Source organism: Haematobia irritans, chromosome 5, assembly GCF_050003625.1.
Source record: "Haematobia irritans isolate KBUSLIRL chromosome 5, ASM5000362v1, whole genome shotgun sequence".
NCBI classification, from domain to species: Eukaryota; Metazoa; Arthropoda; class Insecta; order Diptera; family Muscidae; genus Haematobia; species Haematobia irritans.
In genome coordinates, this window is record NC_134401.1 from 166886752 (window position 1) to 166910517 (window position 23766).

General features: G+C 34.0%; 1 protein-coding gene across 1 annotated transcript in view; it reads right to left on the bottom strand.

Moving 5' to 3' along the window:
- Ipk1 (Inositol phosphate kinase 1) overlaps positions 1 to 23766 on the bottom strand; it is a 389218-nt gene that overhangs the window by 145726 nt on the left and 219726 nt on the right. The window contains exon 4 of the mRNA XM_075312226.1: positions 23665 to 23702. The gene's annotated coding sequence lies outside the window, so the exon portion shown is untranslated. The remainder of the gene's footprint in view (positions 1 to 23664; positions 23703 to 23766) is intronic.

The following is a 23766-nucleotide window of genomic DNA, read 5'->3' on the forward strand; positions in this document are numbered from 1 at the left end:
CTCTCTTGTTAAGGTAAGTGGTGTTGTTGTTGTTGTTGCTGTTGCAAAAAGGATTTACATATAATCTCTATAGTTGGTTTGTTATTTGGTATTCTTTGATTGTAAATCGTTGTCCTTTACAAAAATATACAACATAACGATGAACAAAGTAATGAAAGGACCTACTTTTATGCAAAAATAGTTGCCGAAAGAGATAGAGTTTAAAATAACATAGGGACGGCAGTAATGAACGAAAGACTAGGTTAGTAGTAAAAAATTTTTAAACTGCCCAGGATAAGGATTATGAAAAGGGCTCATTGGACAGAAAAATAGAATAAATGAATTTATCCCTTTTGCTGTATTGTAGTCGTCGAAAATGTGTTAATGAATTAACTAATCTCCCTACCTAAGGAGGGTATTCCCTCTTGCTTTGATGGAAGCATTGATTTAAATAAATTATGAATCCCAAACTATCTCTCTCTTGATCCATTTTTAGTCTTTGCTCCTTAGTGCAAAAAAAAAGTGTGAAAATTCACAGAACGCTTTAACTAACAATGACTATCCCAATTTACTCAACAGCGAATTGCTATCCAAAAAGGTGTTAATGAATGCAAATTGTATGGTTTTAAGTTGATTGTTGTTGTTCGAGGCAAGATGCAAAATGAAATCCTTAGAATTCAATTGACATCAAATCCAATGAGTTTTGCACGACTTCAATGGGATATGAACTAACAAAACTGTCTCACTCATTCATTCATTCATTCACTCACTTCTGCATGAATTGCAATTGTGAAACAATTTAGTTAAGATTTGCATTCGCATTCAGTCATTCACTCGGTTGCTTTTTCATCTACCTTCATTTTCATTCATTCGCTATACGGTGAAGATAAGAAGAATGTTTGCTTTGAATCCTCATAAATATGCGTTCACTTTTTTATCGTGATTTTTTTTCTCAGTTTCTCTTCATTTTCTTCTGCACCTTCTGTGTGTCATGAATGTGAACACTTGTGAGTTTTTTTGCCTTAGCTAAAATTGAATTTTGCGCTTAATTTAAATTGTTTACTTGAGTACAATTCACAAGAATTTGATTTGATTTTATTATCTCGCATTGCAGCTTTGTGAAATTGAAATTCAAGAATCAAATGACATACACAATGTTAATAAGAAATTGTGAAGGAAAGACACTGTTCACACCGAAGATGAGAAGGAAAAATCGAAATTGTGCAATGTCTTGCATCTGACAAACTCCAGGATAATAAAAAAAAAAATTGAGTAGAGAATTCTAAAATTTGGTAGTTGAAAAGGTCTTCCCGTATTTTTTTTTCGATTGATGTCGATGGTGTCAGTCACCTCCAGTGATACCAATCTCATTGTATTATACTATACGGTATTAAAAAGGATACATTTAAACTTCTTTTAAGAAAAAATGTAAATTTGGACAACTTAGAGCAAAATTCTGCCGATAGTCCATCCAGGTCGAATCTTATGTACCTTCCACCATGGATTGAGTACAAAGTTCTACTAAAGACTGCTGCTTCGACCGAACACCAAAAAAATTTTTCATCGGTGGATTATCCCACCTCAGTAATGCTGGTGACATTTCTGAGGGTTTCAAAGCTTCTCTAAGTGGTTTTACTGCAATGTGGAACGCCGTTCGGACTCGGCTATAAAAAGGAGGTCCCTTGTCATTGAGCTTAACATGGAATCGGGCAGCACTCAGTGATAAGAGAGAAGTACACCAATGTGGTATCACAATGGACTGAATAGTCTAAGTGAGCCTGATACATCAGGCTGCCACCTAACCTAACTTAACCTAGTCCATATGGAGTCAATGTTCAACCGGGTTGGATGAAATTTGCTCCACCAAGGAGTACCGGAGGTCAATTCTGGGGGGTCGGTTTATATGAGGGCCATATATCCCAGCAAAAAATGGAACACTATTTCACCAGGATTGTAAGGGAGAGAGGCAGTACGAACTGCTTACAATACAACCAAATCAGCGCTGATTTTTGTGGGCGATGTCCCGATTTATAGCAGATTCAACATAGCGCTGATATAATTGCTCATTTCAATAACAATATTGCTCAGAAGTGAGCAATATTGTTATTGGTATGAAGGAAAACAGCACTACCTTTCGCGCATCTATACTGCATGAATTGGTTGCAATAACGTAAACGAATGATCATAAACTAGTTTGATTACTCGTTTACGTTATTGCCGCCTATACATGCAGTGTGGATGCACTGCCTACTTTTTTTGTATACCAAAAAGCGCAACTAAACTTTACTGGTGAAATACTTTTTGCTGGGATATTACCTACGGAAACTTGATGCAAACTACAGCAAACCCACCTATCACAGAACTGCTACTAGTTGTTGTTGTAACAGTTTTTAATATAGTTTCATCCATTTTGTTCTATGCTTATGTAGTTCAATTAGTAGCCAGATCAAGGAACTCTGCGACAAGGATGTGTCAAGAGTGATCTGGTGGTGAGACGGGTAGGCTTAGCTGGGCAAGTGAAAAGGTAACGAGTGTCGTATGGCCCTTGATTACAGATGGGACACACGTCAGCTACGCTCCTATCAATCACTGATAAGTAGGATTTGAGGCAGCTGCACTTGCTTGATCTTAGTTGGGCCAAAACTACCTAGGGAGTTCTCTCTCCTCCGGTACTATGGGCGGTGATCGGACTCCGAGAATAGGATTAACCTTATAGCTTCTCACCGCTTCAGCTACAGTATCCTCATGAATCATGTTCAGACCTCTCTGGTATGTTGCATGATCTAGAGACTCTCTTTTATAACGCTGGATCTCGCGCTCTAAAGGTGAAGATCGACCCTTACATTCCAGGGGTGTAACAGGTTGGCTTATAAGTCCCCGGTCTAACAAAGAAGGACACATTTTATGTCAAAATTGGTTTTTATTATTCAACATAGTTCCCTTCAAGAGCGATACAGCGATTATAACGACCTTCAAATTTTTTGATACCATTTTGGTAGTACTCCTTCGGTTTTGCCTCAAAATAGGCCTCAGTTTCGGCGATCACCTCTTCATTGCAGCCAATTTTTTTTCTCTGCGAGCATCCATTTGATGTCTGAGATCAAGAAAAAGTCGCTGGGGGCCAGATCTGGAGAATACGGTGGGTGGGGAAGAAATTCGAAGCTCAATTCATGAATTTTTGCCATTGTTCTCAATGACTTGTGGCACGGTGCGTTGTCTTGGTGGAACAGCACTTTTTTCTTCTTCATATGGGACCGCTTTGCCGCGATTTCGACCTTCAAACGCTCCAATAACGCCATATAATAGTCACTGTTGATGGTTTTTCCCTTCTCAAGATAATCGATAAAAATTATTCCATGCGCATAACAAAAAGCAGAGGCCATTATTTTGCCAGCGGACTTTTGAGACTTTCCACGCTTCGGAGACGGTTCACCGGTCGCTGTCCACTCAGCTGACTGTCGATTGGACTCAGGAGTGAAGTGATGGAGCCATGTTTCATCCATTGTCACATATCGACGGAAAAACTCGGGTGTATTACGAGTTAACAGCTGCAAACACCGCTCAGAATCTTCAACACGTTGTTGTTTTTGGCCAAATGTGAGCTCGCGCGGCACCCATTTTGGACAGAGCTTCCGCATATCCAAATATTGATGAATGATATGACCAACACGTTCCTTTGATATCTCTAAGGCCTCTGCTATCTCGATCAACTTCATTTTACGGTCAGGTCATTCAAAATCATTTTGGGGATTTTTTTGATGTTTTCGTCGGTAACCACCTCTTTCGGGCGTCCATTGCGTTTACCGTCCTCCGTGCTCATGAATTTTGCATACCAATCAATTATTGTTGATTTCCCTGGGGCAGAGTCCGGAAACTCATTATCAAACCAAGTTTTTGCTTCCACCGTATTTTTTCCCTTCAGACAACAGTATTTTATCAAAACACGAAATTCCTTTTTTTCCATTTTTTTCACAATAACAAAAGTTGCTTTACAAAAGACGCTCTATTTCACAAACTAATTGACTTACAGAAGTCAAATTTTGGCACGAATCATTTGAAGATTGGTACTTTATAGAAATAATATGCATTTAATACTAGCGACGCCATCTATGTGTCAGACCGGGGACTTATCAGCCAACCTGTTACTGCGGCGACATCCTGTTGCAGTTCTAAGGGCAGCGTTCTGACAGGTCTGTATGTTATTCCACAAATTGCAGTGGCATGGGCCGACGACTTAAAGAGGCTGTCGAATGTGACCCCGAGAATCTTGGGGTAATTTGTGGTCGGAATTATTTCGCCGTCGACTCTGACATTCAACTGCCAGCGTATGTTACTTCCGCCGTCTATGTAGTGAATAGTGTGGCGGTAGTGAATACTTCCGCCATCCATGTAGTGAATAGTGTGGCTGAGGATTTGATATCCTCAAATTTCTTCCAGTGAAATAACTGGTAAGATCAACGAGGTAGACGTTCAATCGATCGCATATGTCATCAACAATGGGCCCAGATGCCATGACTGTACAGTTGTCCGCATATGATACAATCTCGACGCTGTCCGGAGGGGGTGGTCTGCTACTAGTGCTCCATTTTGTCGCAATACTCAAATTTTCACAATATATTGATTTCTTACTCTCTTGATACTAAACTCGTATGGGATCCAAACAATAACTGAAATACTATTATCAGATTAATCTATTGTTCAACATATACCAAAAGCTCTTACTTTCCGGGGCTCAAAATGAAAGAAGATGCTTGTTAGGTTAGGTTAGGTGGCAGCCCGATGTATCAGGCTCACTTAGACTATTCAGTCCATTGTGATACCACATTGGTGAACTTCTCTCTTATCACTGAGTGCTGCCCGATTCCATGTTAAGCTCAATGACAAGGGACCTCCTTTTTATAGCCGAGTCCGAACGGCGTTCCACATTGCAGTGAACCCACTTAGAAAAGCTTTGAAACCCTCAGAAATGTCACCAGCATTACTGAGGAGGGATAATCCACCGCTGAAAAACTTGTTGGTGTTTGGTCGAAGTAGGAATCGAACCCACGACCTTGTGTATGCAAGGCGGGCATGCGAACCATTGCACCACGGTGGCTCTTGGAGTTTGTGTCAGATAAATTCATTTATTATATTTTTCATGTGGACTATGGGGTGGTATCACTAAATTTTCACAGGACTTGGCCTTTGAAATGAGTCGTCAATGACAAACTCATGTGACAGTGACAGGTTCCTTCCATACATTTTGACCAGAGCTGGGGCTGATCCATACATACCAGGGACTGGTCCTGTCCTAGGGTTGATGAATTTTCCGTAGAGCAATAATGGACCGATTGGACCAATTTCCCATGGTTGTTAGAATTGGCGTATCGTAGCATCAATGTTTTCCCAGAACAACAAAGTGATTTTGGACGACCTTCACGAAATTCGTGTTGGAGTGAACTGTGACCTCGTTTGAATTGAACGCTATCAGGGATGAAAATCATTATTTAAAATTTTACCAACGACAATAAAAAAGTTTACTTTTTGGTTTCAAATTGTAACAAATTTCAAAAATAATGGACTGGAGTAACCGAAAAAATAAACATTATTTATCAAACCCTCCACCATAAGATGGGTGTATATTAACTTTGCCATTCGAAATATTGCTCTAAGACCCCATAAAGTATATATATTCTGGGTCGTGGTGAAATTCTGAGTCGATCTAAGCATGTCCGTCCGTCCGTCTGTTGAAATCACGCTAACTTCCGAACGAAACAAGCTATCGACTTCAAACGTGGCACAAGTAGTTGTTATTGATGTAGGTCGGATGATATTGCCATATCGGTCCATTTTTATGTATAGCCCCCATATAAACGGACCCCAAGATTTGGCTTGCGGAACCTATAAGAGTAGCATATTTCATCCGATCCCGCTGAAATTTGGTACATGGTGTAAATATATGGTCTCTAACAACCATGCAAAAATTGGTCCGCATCAGTTTATAATTATATATAGCCCCCATATAAACCGATGCTCAGATTTGACCTCCGGAGCCTTTTAAGGGAGCAAAATTCATCCGATCCGGTTGAAATTTGGTACGTGGTGTTAATATATGGCCTCAAACAACCATGCAAAAATTGGTCCATAATTATATATAGCCCCCATATAAACCGATCCCCAGATATGGTTTGCGGATCCGCTAAGAGAAGCAAATTTCATCCGATCCGGCTGAAATTTCGTACACGGTATTAGTATATGGACTCTAACTACCATGCAAAAATTGGTCCATATCGGTCTATAATTATATATAGCCCCCATATAAACCGATACCATTCAATAAATGAAATGAAATGAAATGAAATGATCCTCAGATTTGTCCTCCGGAGCCTCTTGGAGGAGCAAAATTCATCCGATCCGGTTGAAATTTGGTACGTGGTGTTAGTATATGGTCTATAAAAACCATGCAAGAATTGGTCCATAATTATATATAGCCCCCATATAAATCGATCCCCAGATTTGTCCTCCGGAGCCTCTTGGAGGAGCAAAATTCATCCCATCGGGTTGAAATTGGGAACGTGGTGTTAGAACGTGGTCTCTAACAAACACGGAAGAATTGGTCCATATCGGTCATAATTATATATAGACCCCATATAAACCGTTCCCCACATTTGAAGCCTCTTGGAGGAGCAAAATTCAGCCGATCCGGTTGACGTGGTGTTAGTATAAGGCCGCTACTTACCATGCCAAAGTTGGTCCATATCGGTCTATAGTTATATATAGCCGATTCCCAATCACACAAAAATTGGTCCATATCGGTTCATAATCATGGTGGCCACTCGAGCCAAAAATAATCTACCAAAATTTTATTTTTATAGAAAATTTTGTCAAAATGTTATTTCTATAGAAAATTTTGTTAACATTTTATTTCTATGTGGTAATTCATCCCATCGGGTTGAAATTTGGAACGTGGTGTTAGAACGTGGTCTCTAACAAACACGGAAGAATTGGTCCATATCGGTCATAATTATATATAGACCCCATATAAACCGTTCCCCACATTTGAAGCGTCTTGGAGGAGCAAAATTCAGCCGATCCGGTTGACGTGGTGTTAGTATAAGGCCGCTACTTACCATGCCAAAGTTGGTCCATATCGGTCTATAGTTATATATAGCCGATTCCCAATCACACAAAAATTGGTCCATATCGGTTCATAATCATGGTTGCCACTCGAGCCAAAAATAATCTACCAAAATTTTATTTTTATAGAAAATTTTGTCAAAATGTTATTTCTATAGAAAATTTTGTAAAAATTTTATTTCTATAGAAAATTTTGTCAAAATTTTATTTCTATAGAAAATTTTGTCAAAATTTTATTTCTATAGAAAATTTTGTCAAAATTTTATTTCTATAGAAAATTTTGTCAAAATTTTATTTCTATAGAAAATTTTGTCAACATTTTATTTCTATGGAAAATTTTGTTATTATTTTATTTCTATGTGGTATATATTACAGTGTTAGGAAGTTTTAAGATACCTTGCCATCGGAAAGTATTACCGCAACCCAATTAATTCGATTGTGGATGACAGTCTTCAGTAGAATTTTCTACGCAATCCATGGTGGAAGGTACACAAGCTTCGGCCTGGCCGAACTTACGGCCGTATATACTTGTTTTTTATCAATTTAAGTATATAGAAAATTGGTGTATCTACATGGAGAGTCCATATTTTATGTCTTGAATATATTTTGTCAGATGTCAAATGGCACCTGTCAACAAAAATTGACTGATGTCGAAATTTTTGTTGATGGGTGCCCTAAACACAGAAATACCGATTCAAAAATTCACAATTTTTATTCCATTAGACTGCAATTTAGTTAGTACCTTATAGACCTCATATAAACCCGTTTTACCGCTGGGACGTCTAGAGCATTTTGAACACGAACTGATTATCTAAAATTGTACTAAATAGGTAATTGTGGTACAATTGTACTTTGGGAAAAGGAGATGTACCAAAGTTAGTACAATTTTACCAACTTTTACATCCCTTTTCACCATATCATCGATTACTTTTTTGGGCGAATTTTTTAACTTGCTGTAAACAACACAAATAACGCACGTATGTCCAAATATTTTGAATACGTATAACCCCAAAGATGTCTAGCTTTACGATAGAGCTGCCAGTTCAAAGACTGCAACACTAGGGTTGCTCAATACCGCCATATAAAAGGTAACCCTTCTGAAAAAAAAACATACCGGGTATGTCTTCACACTTATTTTGGTTTCAATTCCGAGCCAAAGAAACGACGAATTGAAGTCGGGATACCTTTAAGACACAACTGTCTTTTGAATTTTAGTTTTTTGTACTTGATTGTAGAAAACACATTCCAATTTATTCGTTTTTCAACATTTTCTCACAAGCTTTCACAGTCCTTTAAAAACGTGTTAACGACAATTTACATTTCCAAAGGCATACTCGACATCAAGTAGAAATTATGCTATGCTTCAAGTAAAAACGTATTTAAAATAAAATATTGAAAAGCATCTCCTATTTTTGAATGGTGTTTTAGCTCTTTGTGGTTACGGTGGTCAGGATACAAAAAGTCAACAAATCTAAGAATATTAGAAGAATTTTTCAAAAATATTAAGGCCAAATTTACAAAATATTCGTTCATGTAAATAGACACATTTTTAAGTGGAATCACTAAACTACAAGGACAAAACGACCTCGTTTAAAAGTTTATAGACTTTATCGACAAGGAAAACAAATCTGTGTCAGAGAAATATGTTTTCTATGCTAAGCAAAATTCGCATTCGTATTTTAAAAATAAAATAAAATCTATGGCCTCCGGACTATATTTTTTCAGTGTACTGATGATACTAATCAACATTTTCATTTGAGAAATAATATAATTTTTATATCAATTTAGTTAATAAATATTTTTTTCTATTAATACAACGACGAATCTTTATCGAATTGAGAGGATACCATTAACATCCTAAGCAATGAAGCCTTTGACATGCTCCCTATTGCAATTCTATGGAAAGAATATGCGAAAATTATGCTGAGCTCATCTTAACACTCGGCTGGACTATAAATCGTAAGTCCTTTCAATTTATCCCATTCAGGCTCAATCTGCATATCAATTTTATCCATTGTCATGCTTGTATGTTTGTGTTTCGGAGATGGTTTTTCCTTTTTCAAAACCCACCCTTTGGTCTCCATTGATCCATAAGCCCCTAAACATTACTCTCATCCATAAGCCCCCAATACACATACAAATACAGATTACAAGTAATGTTCTTTAAGATTGAAAGATCTTAATACTTTGCTTAGTTTGTTCGACCATACTCGCTCTTCTCAGTAGAGTCTACGTGCAGTAGAGTCTATTGCATGCATTAATGCCTGATACTGAAATATGTGAGGGATTGTGTGGGTGTGTGTGTATGTGGGGGTGGTGAGTATGCTTGGCTTAGGTTGAGAATATCGAATACATTGAATATGGAAAGCTTGCATTTTACTCTCTATGCTGCTCATACACTTTGTGGCATGGTAGAGTAGAGAGTAATGCCAACAGCCACCAGCAGGGATGCCAATTTTGCTGATTTATCGGCGAATTTTAACGATATTAACTCCGTTCTTTAGAAACATAGTTTAGGGAGTTAAAGTTTTTACACGTTGCAGAAATTTTTGAAACTATTAAAATAAATTTGAAAATTTTTGGGAAAAAAAATTCGGAACAAAGTACTTTGGCTATTCGAGTTTTGTCAAAACTCGTACAAATAATCATTATTATTCCATACTCCACAGCAAATGTAGAAATTTTTAATCAAAAAACTAAAATTAGATGATAACTGGAAACTGACTTCTTTTTATTTATTTATTTATTTATTTTTTTGAAATGCATAATTGTGTACATTAATTTTCTGTTTTGTATATGAAATAAATACTTTTGTTTCGTATTTAATTTTAATATTATTTTTATTGCCGATTTATAAGATTCAAGAGTCGATGTTTTTATCAAAGAAAAGTGACAATTTTTCTTTGAAAATTTTTAATGAAAACACAGGATCAATCAAGAACATGAACATTATACACGAATGATTGAATGTTTCGAACGAAACATGAATTTACGAATGAATTGGATTATTTTCCTATAGCTCTTAAAAAATCACCCTTTATTTGTGTTCGTCGATTACACATTTATGTGAATCGAAAACATTTTCCTCACATTCAGATGGATATGAAAGTGAATCTTTTTCCTTAGTCCTTGTCAGTTTATTCCTTTTTTTTTTTGCATTTGAATTTGTGCAATTCGATTTTTGTTGAACATGGCTGAATGAAGATAAAGCGGCTTCGATTGAAAACACAGTGACATAAGCTTCCTGTTATGCTTGTGGTCTTCTAAATGTCGTGGGATTTTGGTCTTTTCCATTTCTATGATCTACAGACGCTAAGGCATATAAATGTCATTGTATTGGGATTATCACTACTACAATGTGGTCTCCATTAAAGTCTTTAGTAACACATTCCAGTTTCCAGAAATTCTAATGGCTTATGAATGCAGAAGAATTCTTGAAGTTTATGCCACGTTATCTCTCCGTTTTTTTTTGTCTTTTTGACATTGGCCCATTTGCATATGAGTTCCTTTCCGAGCATTGGTATATCGCACAATTTCTTTGTGAGCATTTTATTCAATTCTAGTCTCCATTCTTTGGTAGGTGAGTACACTCAGAAGAATTTTTGAGAAGAATTTTCTTCAAAACAACAAAAAAAAAATTATGCTAGAGTTGGAGACGAAGTTTCATACGATTATGTTATTATTTTTAGTTTGGCTGACAATTTTCAAAGTCAAATAAATCTCAGGTCAGGCTGTTCTGGCTTTTAAAAAGTTCGCTAGGGAAGGCCACCCACACAACCCTGGTAATTAAAGCTTATCTTCCTTAATTTCACGTAAAGAACTTCCAGCATCAAAAACGAAACAAATAATGGTCCTCGTTCCTGAAGTCTACTCTAAATTCCCAGAAAAATTTGATGGCAATTGTTTTAGTTATTTAATTTAGAAAATGTTGGTAAGAAGCCTTCGAATCGAGGTCATTATACACCCTCAAAACAAAAATCGCATCTGTAATATATACTCCCAAATACATTCTACTTCAAGCATATTTATTTTCAGGATTGGTCAAAAAAAAAATTGTATTGTTGAAACATAGTTTCAAATAGCTATAATAATTACAATGATTGTTCACATCATATTCTTGCCCAGCAAAAAAATTTGGAAGTTCTTCGCTTCTGCGTCAATTTTTCACCACTTCCGGATCCAAAAAGAACATTTTCATTACTTTTTTGCGACGCTTTTGTTGATGGGTGGCTACAAATAATGACAATTTTTTAAGTGTAATTTTTTTATCTCTCTCTCTCTCTCTCTCTTCTACCTTTCATGGCAAATTCTTATGGTTTATGACAGAGGTCTGTTTCCTCTTCGTTTTTTGCCAGCAGGTTTTGTGAGCACTGTAATACCTTGTAAATCCCCCCCAAGTAATGATGATGACATTCCTTTATAAATTCCTTGGTCTATTATGCATTTGTGGCTGTAGGCAAAATCTAACATGAAAGACTAGTGGAATATGAAAACTCAGCATGAAGGTGCATTTAGGCAGTCAATTCTTTGCAATGGATGCTGAGGAGCAAAAGCTTAAAGCGTGGATGGCCTACAGGGGGGGAGGAAAAATATATTCCAGGGCATTTCGTAGTCTATTTTATTTCGATTTGCTCTTGACATGCTTATTTGCATGAAACAAACATTAGTTTTATAAGAAAGTGAAGTATATATGTGATGGTTGGGTGGATGGCGAGAGGAGGGGAGCTAGTTTACATCATCATCAATGACAGTAAAGTGGATTTATTGAAGATTTCCTTACAATTATTTTTGCCTATGGACATGACATAAATATCTATTATGGGAAAATAATAAAAGTGACTTTGTCAAGAATGTTAAAAAGATTCTAAACTTGAAAAAAAAAACTTCTAAAAAAGAATAAACACAAGGAAGAAAGATTTGAAAACTGGAACACTGAAAAAAAATTAGCGATCTAATATTGAATATTAAAGATGGCACAACAAACGATTTGGGACATCTAATTTTACTACGCTATTGAAAAGAAAATGCCAGATATCAATATACCCAAGCCTGACTGTACACCCATATAAACCGATCTCTAGATTTTACTTCTTGATTCTCCCAGAAAAGCAAATTTCATCCTATCCAATTGAATCCATGGTGAAGGGTATATAAGATTCGAACTGGCCGAAGTTACAACCGTATATACTTGTTTCATATAAATACAATCCCTTAATGTTTCTATACTCTAAACCACATAGTTGTCACACCTATAGAAAAAATCCTGAACGGCATGGTCATTTCAAAACGATCCGTTCATGAAAGTGAATCAGCTTACATTTGTTGTCAAATTAAGAACAGACGGGGTCAATCTGACAACGTTAAAATGACACCATGCTTTGTCAAACCAACATCCAGAGTTCATGATCTGACAACGTAATGGTTACGACTTTATAAACAAAATTAAAAAAGATTTCCGCTGCCGTGACTCGAACCTGCGTTGTCTGCACCATACGCGTTAACAGTCGCCTTAGCACATTGCACCAACGGTGGAGTTGCCATAACAACGTCTAACGATTTTTTATTTAAAGACTTTTTATGGCCAAAGAAAAACGAATGCCGTTCATGAAATCCTGAACGCCTGTGGACGAAATCGTGAACATTACGTTTTGATTTTTTGTGAACGTTTCCGTTTCATGTTGTCACCGTTCGTTCACGATTGTAGAACGCACTTTTTTCTATTAGTGCAGGGTATAACTGCTTTGATCTGCCAAAAAAAACGTGTCTATCAGAAATATTAATTTTAGACCCCATAAAATATACACCGATCGCCTCACAATCACCTGAGTCGATCTAACACTTGGTGAACGTACATCCGCCCGTTCGTCAAAAATTTTCTATAGAAATAAAATTTTGACAAAATCTTCTATAGAAATAACATTTTGACAAAATTTTCTATAGAAATAATATTTTGGCAAAATTTTCTACAGAAACAACAATTTGACAAAATTTTCTATACAAATAAAATTTTGACGATATTTTCTACAGAAATCAAATTTTCGACAAAATTCTCTATGGAAATAAAATTTTGACAACATTTTTCTAGAAAAATAAAATTTTGACAAAATTTTCCATAGAAATAAAATTTTTGACATCATAAAATTTTTGACAAATAAAATTTTGAAATAAAATTTGCAAAAGATTCCACCCGCAACTAAGAGGTACACCAAATCACTAAAGAAATAAAATTTTGAAAAATTATTTTATAGAAAACAATTTTTGACATAATTTTCTATAGAAATAACATTTTGACAAAAAATTCTAGAGAAATAAAATTTTGAAAAAATTTTCCATAGAAATAAAATTTTGAAGAAAAAACAAATTCTATATAATAAATATTATATAGAATTAAAATTATATAAATTTTCTATAAAAATACAATTTTGACAAAATTTTCTATAAGAATAAAATGTTGACAAAATTTTCTATAGAAATAAAATTTGGACAAAATTTTCTATAGAAATAAAATGTTTACAAAATTTTCTATAGAAATAAAATATTGACACAATTTTCTATAGAAATAAAATTTTGACAGAATTTTCTATAGAATTACAATTTTGACAAAATTTTCTATAGAACTAAAATTTTGAAAAAAAATTCAATAGAAATAAAATTTTGAAAAATTATTTTACAGAAAAAAATATGACAAAATTTTCTATAGAAATAAAATTTTGACAAAATTTTCTATAGAATTAAAATTTTGAAAAAAAAAATCTATAGAAATAAAATTTTGACAAAATTTTCTATAGAAATAAAATTTTTGGTATCATCTTCGATAGAAATAAAATTTTGACAAAATTTTCTAGAGAAACAAAATTTTGACAAAATTTTCTAGAGAAACAAAATTTTGACAAAATTTTCTATAGAAACAAAAATTTGGCAAAATTTTCTATAGAAATTGTCTATAGAAATAAAATTTTGACAAAATTTTCTACAGAAATAAAAATTTGACAAAATTTTCTATAGAAATAAAATTGTTGACATCATTTCCTATAGAAATAAAATGTTGACAAAATTTTCTATAAAAATAAAATTTTAACAAAAAATTTCAATATAATTAAAATGTTGACAAAGTTTTCTATAGAAATAAAATATTGACAAAATTTTTTATAGAAATAAAATTTTGACAAAATTTTCTATAGAAATAAAATTTTCTATAGAAATAAATTTTTGAAGAAAAAAAATTCTTTAGAATTAAAATTTTGACAAAATTTTCTATAGAAATAAAATATTGACAAAATTTTTATAGAAATAAAATTTTGACAAAACTTTCTATAGAAATAAAATTTTGACAACATTTTGTATAGAAATACAATTTTGAAGAAAAAATAATCTTTAGAATTGAAATTTTGACAAAATTTTCTATAGAAATAAAATTTTGACAAAATTTTCTATAGAAATAAAATATTGACAAAATTTTCTATAGAAATAAAATGTTGACAAAACTTTCTATAGAAATAAAATTTTGAAGAAAAACAAATTCTTTAGAATTAAAATTTTGATAAAATTTTTTATAGAAATAAAACTTTGACAAAATTTTCTATAGAAATAAAATATTGACAAAATTTTTTAATAGAAATAAAATTCTGACAAAATTTTCTATAGAAATATAATTTTGACAACATTTTGTATAGAAATAAAATTTTGAAGAAAAAAAATCTTTAGAATTAAAATTTTGACAAAATTTCCTATAGAAATAAAATTTTGACAAAATTTTCTATAAAAATAAAATGTTGACAAAATTTTCTTTAGAAACAAAATATTGACAAAATTTTCTATAAGAATAAAATTTTGACAAAATTTTCTATAGAAATAAAATTTTGACAAAATTTTCTATAGAAATAAAGTTTTGACAAAATTTTCTATAGAAATAAAACTTTGACAAAATTTTCTATAGAAATAAAATTTTCTATAGAAATAAAATTTTGACAAAATTTTCTATAGAAATAAAATTTTGACAAAATTTTCTATAGAAATAAAATTTTCACAAAATTTTCTTTAGAAATAAAATTTTGACAAAATTTTCTATAGAAATAAAACGTTCCAACAAAATTTTCTCTCTGTTGGTTAAGCTACTCTTGTAGTTTAGTCAACACATTGGTTTTGAGCTCGTATTACCAATGAAACATTTCTATTCAATTCATCAAAGCAGGTGGTCATACAGATTGGGATTAAAGGGAAAACCTAATCACCGATTTGCATTTACCTATTCAAATCACTAGCGTGACCAAATTGTTTGTTTAGTGGGTAGGTGTGAAACCATTGTGCAACAAATCCTCCCCCACATAATCCCACCGAAAGATTTAAATCCTTTTGCGAGATTGGCTAGTCATGAATGAAGAGCTAATATTGTCACTGACAGACAAACTACTCTACAGGTTATCAATGGCAAAAAAGCGTTGTTGCAGTCACTTGGTCTGGACTGTAACAACGTATGCAACGATTTATAGGGGCCCATACGACCTAAGCAGCCATGCATGTGAACGACCCGCTAGCCAAGCGAGGGACATAAACTGGCGTGTGTCACTAAATTTCATTGTCCCCGACACACGTACGAACCGTTAATACAGCATAACCACCTTTTTAATATTTTACACCTGAACCTGCATTAGTTTGTCTATTCGTATTTAGGGAGACCATTTTTGTGAAACTATTAGATCGTGGTGGTGGTCATGGTGTGTTAGGAAGAAATGCTTTGCCAGCTCTTCTTGGCCAAAAACCCTATGAAGGGTTACGCTTTAATGCAAGGCACACGCGTGACACGTGTACTACCAATTGCTGACAATGTTGATAATGACAGGAGAGCAGGTAGAGTGGCCAAAGGAAGGATATGCTTGCTGGCTCGCTGTGAATGAGAGATTAACAACAAATTTAATTCCGATAAAAAAAATAGTTGAAGAAAGCATTTGAATATAAAAGTATTTCCTTTGAATTAACTTGTAATTCGATAGCTGTGTGTAAATAGGTCTGTTTGTGTGTACTTTTCCAGTAAAATATACCCTAAAAATTTGTAAGAAAAAAAGAAAAAAATTTGTAGAATCAAAAGAAATGTAAGCGAATACTAATTACAATCTCGGTTGCCACTCGAGCCAAAAATAATCTACCACAACTTGAAGAAAATTTTACCAAAAAACTACCAAATAAAACCTTCTTGTTTGCCCAAGTTTGATTGTATTTTAGCGATTGTTATGGAAAAAATGTTTCTTCAAAAGAAGTGTTTTATTATTTTATTTTAGAAGTTTATTTATTATTTTTTGATCACTCCTAAAAAAAAGCGACAATTTAAAATTTTGTCAAAATTTTATTTCTATAGAAAATTTTGTAAAAATTTCATTTCTTTAGAAAATTTTGTAAAAATTTCATTTCTTTAGAAATTTTTGCCAGAATTTTATTTTTATAGAATTTTTTTCAAAATTTTATTCCTATAGAAAATTTTGTCAAAATTTTATTTCTATAGAAATTTTTTTAAAAATTTTATTTCTGAAGAAAATTTTGTCAAAATTGTATTTCTGAAGAAAATTTTGTCAAAATTGTGTTTCAATAGAAAATTTTGTCAAAATTGTATTTCTATAGAAAATTTTGTCAAAATTGTACTTCTATACAAAATTTTGTCAAAATTGTATTTCTATTGAAAATTTTGTCAAAATGTTATTTCTATAGAAAATTTTGTCAGAATTTTATTTCTATAGAATTTTTTTAACAATTTATTTCTATAGAACATTTTTTAAAAATTTTATTTCTATAGAAAATTTTGTCAAAATTTTATTTCTATAGAAAATTTTGTCAAAATTGTATTTTTATAGAAAATTTTGTCAAAATTTTATTTCTATAGAAAATTTTGTAAAAATTTTATTTCTATAGAAAATTTTTTAAAAATTTTATTTCTGAAGAAAATTTTGTCAAAATTTTATTTCTATAGAAAATTTTGTAAAAATTTTATTTCTATAGAAAATTTTGTAAAAATTTTATTTCTATAGAAAATTTTGTAAAAATTTTATTTCTATAGAAAATTTTGTAAAAATTTTATTTCTATAGAAAATTTTGTAAAAATTTTATTTCTATAGAAAATTTTGTAAAAATTTTATTTCTATAGAAAACTTTGTAAAAATTTTATTTCTGAAGAAAATTTTCGATTTTTTGTTTGTTTCATTTGTGTATAATTTTTTTCCCGTCTTTTTTTGTGCAAACACTTCAAAATCTACCATTTTTGGTAGAATTCTACCAATTGGGACAACCGTTATTGCAAAACCTATTTACCGTAAACTTATTTACAGCTTTTTAACCAATTAAAGAACAAGCATATTCGTATTTTTTTACTAATCTTCTAATTGACATTGTGAGATAATTGGCACATCCCTGCGAACATTTGGGTGTTTGTTTTATCGTCTTTCGCTAAGATGTCACTATTTCGGATCGCCAGGAAGTTTTCTGGTAGTAAAATCTCAACCACAACAACAGTAAAAACAACTATCGCGTGGGGTGTTTCCGTTTCGAAACAAATTCGAATCTAACAGCGATCAAAAATCTAAATATAGACTTCATACATCGACATAGCTAATTTTTCAATAGCACCTCTCTGAAAGTACATGTGTGTAAAAGGCCACTAAAGGCCATTTTTCAATAGCACCTCTCTGAAAGTACATATGTGTAAAAGGCCATTATCAACCAACGAGCGTGGGTGGCACAATGGGAGAGCCTCTGACTTGAAAACGAAAGATTCCGAGTTCAACGCTCGGTGCATCCGATCATCATTTTTATTTTTTAAAAAATAGCTATCCCTTTTTTGACTTCTTTTAGCCACTGGTTCGATTCCCCGAGAATACTATCGCGTAGTGGGACATTTTTTCCCGAACGGGGACACTAACTCGATAAGAAAATGATATCGCCCATGGAGGTTTTATCTTCCATGGCGAAACTACTTCGATACATTTTCGATAGCAAATGTTTGTAGGGATATGATTTGTTTATGAGTAAAATATCCCTGGTATTAATGTGCTATCTCATACATGGTATTAATGTGTTATCTCTATCTCTCAATTGCCAATTGTCAATTTCTCTCTCACTCTATGGATCTTTTTTTTCTGACTTTTGGAGTAAAAAAAAAAACTTCATGTAAAAATTTGTTGAAATTATGAAAAATTATCGGCTACCCGAACACAGCTAATAACAAAACATACGAATATGTTACCAACATTGTGCAACAAGAAAATTCAGTATCATTCTACATCGGAAACTGTTGCATCCGTGTGTTCGTGTGCGTGTATTATATATCTGGAAATGTAACGGAAAACAAACGTCTTGGTTATCGCAGCTGGGGACCCGCATCTCACAAAACGACTGTCAAGCCAATTCATTGAAATGCATCACAAGCTCTTGTCGAACGACAAGCAATGCTTGATTTTCTATTCCTTAGAAGCCAACCTAGCACATTCCTCAAAAAACCCATCGGAATCTAAGAGATGCCAAGTAAGCACACAAGCGGAGGGGACCATAGAAAAATTAACTCTTTTGGACACGTGGTTTATTTGTGTAATTTTGTAAAACATTTTGGCCTTGACCTTTTATCGCCTTATAGCTAAGGAAAAACGGCTGGGTAAGTGATGGCGACATTATTCATTACACAATGCTCTTACTGCGTAGCGTAGAAAAGGCTTTGCTCACATTAATTATTCTCAAGCTTAAATAAATAAGCTCTCACAATGTCTCTCTCTCCCTATCCCTTTCTCTTCTCTTTATTTCTCTTAGATAAAAGAACATTGAGAAGCATTGTGGTGTAATAATACCCATTGAAATAGCACTCATTTTTAAAATGAGGGAGCAGTGCTTGAAATTGTTGGGGGTTGTGGTGATGATTTCTTTATGGTGTGATTTTCCTTTTGATTTGATGGTAAAGTGTTTGCCTAAGGTCCTTAAGATTGAAAAACAAAGAACTTGATTTAAATATCTGTTAACGACACTTGCTTATTGGCCTATTGTGATAACAAATACAAACTCGAAATCAAGTGTTCTCTTGAAACGGTGTAAATCAATATATTACACTCGGTCAAAAAATAGTAAGACATGTTCATTTAAATTTCGCGGGGAATTTTATTAGTCGACTTTTTATATCTCCACTATAGGATAGGGATATAGCTGTTTTAACGTAAATTGTTAACGTAAGCCTTTGACAGAAATCCATGAAAAAAATCCGTCGCCACAGCCAAATCAGAAAAAAATTTAGCTCATATTGGATATATAACATTATGGTAGGATTATTTTCCAAAAACCTTATCAAGATATTTGGAAAATGGTTCTGGAAAAATTTTTGACATTCATTTTGGTCAAATATTTGCCTAGTGTGACCATAGCCTTAGTCTTCCGAATTTGATTAAAAAGTTAATTGCATCAATTAATTTTTTAATTGAAAAAGTTTCATATTCAATTAACATTTTAATTGGACACATTTTGGTAGTATTTTTTTTTCTGTGTAGTAAAATATTAAAAAATGTCACTGCTGACTTTGTCGTATTTTTTACTATTTTACTGTCTCGTACAAACAAAGGTTCCCTTAGATTATTAACTTTATTATGATACCACAAAGATGAACTTCTCTCTTATCACTGAATGCTACCCGATTTTATCTTAAGCCCAAAGACAAAGGGTCTCTTTTTTATAGCTGAGCCCGAACGGCATTTCTTACTGAAGTGAAACCACTTAGAGAAGCTCAGAAATTTTACCAGCATTACTGAGAAGGCATAGTCCATTGCTCCATCGAATTTTCGTTATAACGAAACAAATTAATAACAAGATCTACATATACTCCCATGACCGCCGGCTATATATACGGCCGCAAGTTCGGCCAGGCCGAATCTTATGTACCCTCCACCATGGATAGCGTAGAAACTTCTACGAAAGACTGTCATCCACAATCGAATTAATTGGGTTGTGGTATCATAAAACTTCTTAACATCGTTTTCTAAATTGTGAGTTAGTCCATACGTGGTACATATTAGACAAAAAAGTTAGGTATAGGTAAATCTACAAATAATTACGAATCGATATGGACTTTTGCACGGTAGAGTCAGAATTGAAATATGGGGGTCGCTTATATGGGGGCTATATACAATTATGAACTTGATATGTACCAATTTGTGTGTGATTGGATATCGATTTATCTGAGGGCTATATATAACTATAGACCGATATGGACCTGGTTAGGCATGGTTGTTAACGGCCATATACTAATACAATGTATCAAATTTCAACTGACTCGGATGAAATTTACTCTTCCAAGAGGCTTCAAAACCAAATCTAGGGATCGGTATATATGGGGGCTATATATGATTATGGACTGATATGGACCACTTTTGGCATGGTTGTTAAATATCATATACTACAACCACGTACCAAATTTCCACCAGATCGGATGAATTTTGCTTCTCCAAAAGGAAACGGAGTCAAATCTGGGGATCGGTTTAAATGGGGGCTATATATAATTAGGGACTGATATGAACCAATTCCTGCATGATTGTTGGATACCATATACTAACATCACGTACCAAATTTCAACCGAATCGGATGAATTTTGGTCTTCCAAGAGGCTCCGTATGTCAAATCTGGTGATCGGTTTATATGGGGGCTATATATAATTATGGACCTATGTAGACCAATTTTTGCATGGTCATTAGAGACCATATACTAACACAATGTACCAAATGTCAGCCGGATCGGATGAAATTAGCTTCTCTTAGAGGCTCCGCAAGCCAAATCGGGGGATCGGTTTATATCGGGGCTATATATATAATTATTGACCGATGTGGACCAATTTTTGCATAGTTGTTAGAGACCATATGCTTACACAACGTACCAAATTTCAGCCGTATCGGATGAAATTTGATTCTCTTAGAGGCTCCGCAAGCCAAATCGGGGGATCGGTTTATATGGGGGCTATATATAATTATGGACCGATGTGGACCAATTTTGGCATGGTTGCTAGAGATCATGTGCTGACACCATGAACCAAATTTCAGCCCGATCGGATGAAATTTGCTTCTCTTAGAGGCTCCGCAAGTCAAATCGGGGGATCGGTTTATATCGGGGCTATATATAATTATTGACCGATGTTGACCAATTTTTGCATAGTTGTTAGTGACCATATACTTACACCACATACCAAATTTCAGCCGCATCGGATGAAATTTGATTCTCTTAGAGGCTCCGCAAGCCAAATCGGGGGATCGGTTTATATGGGGGCTATATATAATTATGGACCGATGTGGACCAATTTTGGCATTGTTGCTAGAGATCATGTGCTGACAGCATGAACCAAATTTCAGCCCGATCGGATGAAATTTGCTTCTCTAGAGGCTCCGCAAGCCAAATCTGGGGATCGGTTTATATGGGGGCTATATATAATTATGGACCGATGTAGACCAATTTTTGCATGTTTGGTAGAGACCATATACTAACACCATGTACCAAATTTAAGCCGGATCGGATGAAATTTGCTTCTCTTAGAGGCTCCGCAAGCCAAATCGGGGGATCGATTTATATGGGGGCTATATATAATTATGGACCGATGTGGACCAATTTTGGCATGGATGAGATCATGTGTTTACACCATGTACCAAATTTCAGCCCGATCGGATGAAATTTGCTTCTCTTAGAGGCTCCGCAAGCCAAATCTTGGGATCGGTTTATATGGGGGCTATATATAATTATGGACCGATGTAGACCAATTTGTGCATGGTTGCTATAGATCATGTGCTGACCAGAGAATGAAGCCGCCGAGTCGCGCCGCCGATTTTAGCCGTCGCCGACCCGTTTTTAGCAATCGACGCCGCCGCCGAATATGTCGACTCATCTCGACTCTAATTTAGCCGCCAATTAATCTAAAATATTGATTTATATCAGAAAAATTTAATAATATTTGTTATAGTTTTTGCCAAACTTTTGAACTTTCCACCTTCAATGAATTAGTATCAAGTTGCTATAATAGTTTTACAAAAATTTAGCTCAAAAAATTTGAATGAAATGTAAATTTGATTGTAGGATTGGTTGTACAACTAATCTCATTACAATTCGGAAAACTTCAAATTGATTTTATAATAGATAATTTTGCGCCGCCGAATCGATAATTTTTAATCGGCTAAGCCGTCAAGCCGCCGCCGCCGGAGGCAAATATTTAGTGTCAGCCGCCGCCGACAAAAATGGGTCGGCTTCATTCTCTGGTGCTAACTCCATGTACCAAATTTCAGCCCGATCGGATGAAATGTGCTTCTCTTAGAGGCTCCGCAAGCCAAATCGGGGGATCGGTTTATATGGTGGCTATATATAATTATGGACCGATGTGGACCAATTTTTCATGGTTGTTAAACTAACACTATGTACCAAATTTCAGCCGAATCGGATGAAATTTGCTTCTCTCAGAAGATCTGCAAGCCAAATATGGGGGTTCGTTTATTTGGGGGCTATATGTAAAAGTGGACCGATATGGCCCATTCGCAATACCATCTGACCTACATCAATAACAACTACTTTTGCCAAGTTTCAAGTCGATAGCTTGTTTCGTTCGGAAGTTAGCGTGATTTCAACAGACGGACGGACGGACATGCTCAGATCGACTCAGAATTTCTCCACGACCCAGAATATATATACTTTATGGGGTCTTAGAGCAATATTTCGATGTGTTACAAACCGAATGACAAAGTTAATATACCCCCATCCCACGGTGGAGGGTATAATAATTTAGGAAATAATTTTTCTTTTAATATTTTAAATCATTCTATTTTTCGATTCAAATGAACATGGAACAAGTTTTGAATAAAAATCTTCAGCCCTATGGCAAACCCATTTCAAATTCATTAAAAATCATTAAAATACATAGTGCTTCCGGATTAAAGCTAAAGGATCTCCAAAATACAAAAAAAATATCTGCAAGCTACTTCTTTATCAAACAACTAAATAATGAATATCTACATCATTGAATATTTGGCTATAAAATATTCAGCTAATTTCCATATCTTATCATTCTCTGTTAATGGGGTATATAAACGAATATAAATGATTACTCTTCCACCACACACACACACACACACACATAACAATTCACGGGCATTAGAATAACGTTAAAGAAATCTCTTGTTCGAATAATAAATGATATAATTTATGGTTTAATAGTTAAGCTAAAAACTTGACAGTGCATAAAGGATCACTGTCAAGGTCATATCAAAGAAGCAACATTAAAACTACTCGGCCATAATGGAAAATAAATCCTTCGTATTCCTTAACTCAACTCAACACAACATTGTTTACGCAACAATGCGAAAACGATAAAAACTGTAAAGTTTTTGTGAAAACGCACACACTACTTTAGTGTTGGGTCGAAAACTCAAAAACCATTAATTTATCTAGATGGCAACGGGAAATTATAAGAGAATTCATTGTTGCATAAAAACATACAGGGTATACCAAAAGACTGTACATAGAAAATTAATAAAAAAAGGTTTTGTTTCTAAAGCAAATAAAAATTGTTTAGAAAAAAGTACTTACAGGATGTCGGATGTGATTTTGTGACAGGTGCTAAAATCCTGAAATTAAATATTTATTAATTAGTAAACAACATTGAAAAATATAAAATTATTATTATTAAAT